General features: G+C 36.1%; 1 long non-coding RNA gene across 1 annotated transcript in view; it reads left to right on the top strand.

Moving 5' to 3' along the window:
- Nucleotides 1–1,178, top strand: part of LOC117998924 — a 47,288-nt gene extending 46,110 nt beyond the window's left edge. Inside the window, exon 3 of the long non-coding RNA XR_004676140.1 lies at nucleotides 931–1,178. This is a non-coding gene — a long non-coding RNA (uncharacterized LOC117998924). The remainder of the gene's footprint in view (nucleotides 1–930) is intronic.
- The last annotated feature ends 3,995 nt before the right edge of the window (nucleotides 1,179–5,173 follow it).

The raw sequence follows: 5,173 nt of genomic DNA, 5'->3' as shown, positions 1-5,173 counted from the left end.
ATTGGGGGGAGGGGCAGGGGGAGAAGCAGACTCCCTGCTGAGCAGGAAGCCCGCCATGGGACTTGATCCCAGGACCCTGGGATCATGACCTGAGCCAAAGGCAGTTGCCTAACCAAATGAGCCACCAAAGTGTTGCAACAAGAGATATTCTTACTGGAGTTAAACTTTGAATGATCTCCTTTCTAGGGAAAATTATGAGGAAATAAGGCATTCTAGTTATCCCATTTTGTTTTCCTTACCCTACATTCATTTTTAAAGTTAAATCTTGTTTTAAAGGAGAAATTTTTATATCAAGTATGTGAACGCTCAAAGGTTGCTGAGCATAGTCATTTGTCAAATTTTGGTTGGATGTGGACCAACAAAAAGCATATAATAAAAGTTAAAATTTATAAAGAGAATTCTTATTATTAGCAACACATTAGTATTTTCTTTCTGAAATTTGAATTAAAATATGACAGTTTAAATCTGATTAATATTTTCTTTCATTCCTGGTGGAAGCATCACTCCATCACATCTCCTTAGTTATGGAATAAATATGAGGACTCAGAGACAGAGGAAGGGAAGCTGGCACATGTAATGAATTGAGGAATTTAGGACTATTCTGGGAAAATCAGCATGTATGATATAACCCTAACAATGGCTCACATTGACACTCTCCTAAATATCTTCTCGGCCTTATGTACAAGTTAGTTCTTTGAAACTGTGTTAACTCTTACCAAGTGTATATTGAACTAAACAGTATGGTTAATTGTTTTCTGCACAGAAGGTTAATTTCCTCTTGTCTAAATGTATTTTGGGTTCATTTGATAGATGGTTCATTTATTGATCTCATCAACCATTAGTCAGTAATCATTGTCAGCCCTGTGAAATCACTGAGAGTAGACAATTTTACTCTGGAACACTGAAGTTGGTATTTTTTTTTTTTTTTAGCGACTATCATCACCCTTAGGCTGTCCCTAATGAGATGCCTCCACTTGGATATCAGGTAGGGCCCTTGGATGGTGAATCTTTTACATTTCATGTTTTGTTGTTGTTGTTGTGTACTTGTTTTGCTTTGTTTAAACTAGTGTAGTTAAACATCCTTGTGGCCTGGAATAGCAAGAAGGGAACGTTGAATCTGAGGATAGCTGCGGGGAGATGCCAGGGAGTGAGGTTTTAAGAGTGTGTGTGTGTGCACGCACACGCATTTCCTTTTGTCTTTCTCAGAACCAAGGGGCTTTTATCCCATTTGCTAATTCCACTGAAGCACTTGCAGGCTCTTGGTGACCGTTTGGTGATCAGAAGTTCAGAAGATCTAAATCCTTTCTTAATTGCTCTGATTGGCCTCACTTGGAGCAGGAAGGCCCCCCCCCCCCCCCCCCCGCCCGCGTTCTATTTGCTCTATTTAAAGAGTTAACTGAAGACAATGTGGGAGGAACAGGAGAAGATAAGCCTAACATTCTAGTCAAGTAGGATCTGAATCATTCGGCCATTTCTTTTTGATACATGCTAAGAAAGAAAGTTAAAAAAAAAAAAAAAGCATAGTTATTAAGAGAGAGTTTAAACTAATCATTCTGTTATTTCATGTAAGAATAATTGGAATTTCTTGGGCGCCTGGGTGGCTCAGTTGGTTAAGCGACTGCCTTCAGCTCAGGTCATGATCCCAGGGTCCTGGGGTCCTGGGATCGAGCCCTGCATCGGGCTCCCCGCTCAGCGGGGAGCCTGCTTCTCCCTCTCCCACTCCCCCTGCTTGTGTTCCCTCTCTCGCTGTGTCTCTCTCTGTCAAATAAATAAATAAAATCTTAAAAAAAAAAAAAAGAATAATTGGAATTTCTTAATAGAAATTTCTTAGTTAAAATCCACGTGGATATTTACTTTTTCTTCTGAAATACTAGTGATGCAATTGAACCTTCAGTTTAAAATTTAAAATATTGCTAAAAATTCAGACTCAAGTTTGTCTCCCCTGTATCTACTCGGGTCTATTTCAATTCCAACAAAAACAGCCACAGCTTCACAAATGGTTAGTCCATGACTCCAAGAAAAGTCACTAGTATTTTAGGTGGGGTTGCTTAATATTATTATCTAGAGAAAAATGCGGTTTTTTTTTTTTTAAAAGATTGGTTTATTTATTTTAGAGAGAGCAGAGAGGGGCAAAGAGAGAGGGAGAGAGAATCCCAAGCAGATTCCATGTGGGGCTCAATCTCAGGACCCTGAGATTACGACCTGAGCCAAAACCAAGAGCTGGTCGCTCGACCAACTGAGAAAAATGTTTTTTTGAGTCAGCTCACTCTTCAGTAAGCTCGATTACCTTTATAAAGTTTGGTAATTAGTACTATTTTTGTCAAAGTGTGTTGGTGTTTTCATTGAAATTCCGAGTGGGCATTGACCAAAGTGTTGTATGCTTTTACTTTTAAGTATGCTGTTTTTTAAGGTCATACTTGTTTTAACCTTTCTGGGTTTTTTTCTTTAATACTAAAATTATAAAACTGGAAATGAAACATCTTCGTTATACATGATGTGATTGTGGACTTACATACTTATGCTTTTACTTTTTGAGGTAAATATGTGGTCATAGGATTAGAAAATTTTCAGAGACTTTTGTAAAAAATTCAGAACTTCTGAAATGACAAACTAAAAAGAAAAGACAGGGAATGAATACAGGTCTTTGGTCCATTCATACTGGGAGGTGTGAAATTTGACCACTAGATGGCGCACCTGATCCAAGTATCTGTAATCGAACCGCCCTCACAAGATCCTCCCGTATCTTTTGGAAGTTCAGTCATTTTATTGAGTCAACTTTTACTTGTTTATTTCATAAAACAATTAATTCAGCATGTTAGCTCTTTCTGGCTATATTTCCCATCAATTTTACTCTCAACTAGGAATGTTTTGATTTATATGCCCACATGATTTAAATGAAAGAATAGAATATTTTCTTTGCATTTCAATTCATAACATTCTCTCACTCACCACGTTTAAAGGTGTGCTTAAGACAAACGACAGCTTTTTTTTTTTTTTTTCATTTTGGGACAAGTACGAGATTCAGATGATGAAAACAAATATTCGTAAAAAGTATACACAATGTTTTTATGTTTTTTAGTCTTCACAATTTTGAACGATTCTCAATTTGTTGCTTAAACGAATAATAAATCGCAAGCACAGGTATAAAAACAGCAAGCAAGTAGGAAACCACCACCATTTACAGACTTCAAAAATACAGGACCAAGATTTACAAGAACTATTTGTGCTAATGAAGAAACATCTAGATCATTAGTTTTTACATACTTTATATATGTACACGTCAATCAGTAAATGTTGACCACAAGATCAGTATAGTGACGCTCTTTAGGGCACAATTATTACTATTTTTGATGAAATTAAGTCCATGAACACATAGAGTAAAAAGTAGAGTTTTCAACTAGTTTAACGGAAGTCTGATTTTTACAAACCAGATTCAGAAAAAAACAAACAAAAAACTAAATCTCTCTTCTTAGAGGACAAACAATAGATTTAACTGGTAGGTAGTTCTGATGGATTGGTTTTGTTTGTTTGTTTGTTTGTTTTTAACTTGGACATAACCTTTCACTTTGTGTGGAGAAGAAGAGTGGGGATTGCAGTTGGCTATGCAAACAAACATCAAATTTTCAATCAAACCAAATGGCAGAGAGCTGAAAATATAGATTGCGCTATTATTCAGTTTCATAGAAGACACTAGATGAGTCATTTACACTAACATGGGAATCCCTTCTCAAGAGCTTTGGCATTTTGTTTGTGCCCAGGCAATAGAAAAATAAATGCAATAGGTTTGCATTTTAGATACCTCAAGGTAAACTTTTAAAAAATTATTGAAGCAATTTGATAAACTTGGCAAAATAGGATTTCAGGACTTGAGAAAATTCACAGAACACTGTTTGGATTATGCTTAGTCTTTTAAAAAAGATCTAATTCAATCAAGCACAATACTTGGTATCATGTAGAGAAAATAAAGGGTCATTAAAATGTTCATTTTTCAGTTTTTTGTGTGTAGGATTTAGCCCAAACACAGGGGGCAAACTACATAATTAGACAATGAATCATGAGGCCCAATTCTATCCTCAGCTAAAGCTAATCATGCAAATATGAAACCCAGTTGAAGATTAGGGACACACATTGTTCATGACATGAGATTGACAAAGATTCTGACTCCATAGAATTTTTTTTTTCTTTTTACGAGGGCCCACATTATACTTGGAATAACCTTACTTGGGAAGCCTTGTTGAGTTGACACAAAAAAGCACAGAAATATACCCATAAGAAAAATACCAAAGTCAATTTTAAAATACCTTACAAAAGTGCTCATGGAGTTCTTCCTATTGCAAAAGCTGATTTCGTGCTTACAGGCCTTTCAAGCAGGTGTGGAATCATTGGTGGGCCACAAAATGACGATAGAATATAGGTGAAAGCACTTCACCAGTGTCAAACCTGACAAAATAGAAGCTGTTATTTTTCTGTAACCTATATTTCTGCATAGTGCTTCTCTTAAAGACCATTGTTCAGAATTCAGTTATTTATCAAAGAAATCGTGTTAGCATCCTACCTGGCTGGAGGCAGAGAGCTGAGCTATGTTTATATTTAATTTTTATTATTGTTTCTAGTTTTCTGAGCTACATTTATGCTTAGTCTTCATTTTAATTGTTTTTGTTGTGTTTTCATCTACAAACAAGGCATATTATTTGTGAAGCACCAAGATCAAGAATCTTGTGGTTATTCTATGATGAGGCCATGTCACTTCATTCATTGTAAAGATTCTAGAAATTCGTCATACTTCGGTCTTTTTGAAGGGCATGGACCAGTGGTATATGTATAGAAATTGACCTTCCAGCCTTCCTCTGACCACACACATGAATTCCAAGTAGCAGCTAGAAAGGAATGAATGGATTTGGAAGTTGAACAATAGCCCTTAAGATATCCTTTTAAGTATCCTGAAAATATAAGTTTGCTACAAAGGAAGAAGAAAATGGACTTTTATCCTAAGATCCTTCCTCTAAATAAAGCTGGAGATAGCTCTGTTGTGTCAAAGAAAACCATGAATTTTCCTTTTATTGCAGAGTTGAACGAGAAAGCAAAAAAACCTATCAGTCATGAAAAGAATGAGTCCAGTCAATTCACATGGTAAGGATATAAACTGAAATCCTTCAGCTAAAGATTTCATCAG

Source organism: Mirounga leonina, unplaced genomic scaffold, assembly GCF_011800145.1.
Source record: "Mirounga leonina isolate KUSES-001 unplaced genomic scaffold, KU_Mleo_1.0 Mir_418, whole genome shotgun sequence".
Classification (NCBI taxonomy): domain Eukaryota; kingdom Metazoa; phylum Chordata; class Mammalia; order Carnivora; family Phocidae; genus Mirounga; species Mirounga leonina.
The sequence above is the reverse complement of the archived record's forward strand: the minus strand, read 5'-3'. Positions and strand labels throughout refer to the sequence as shown.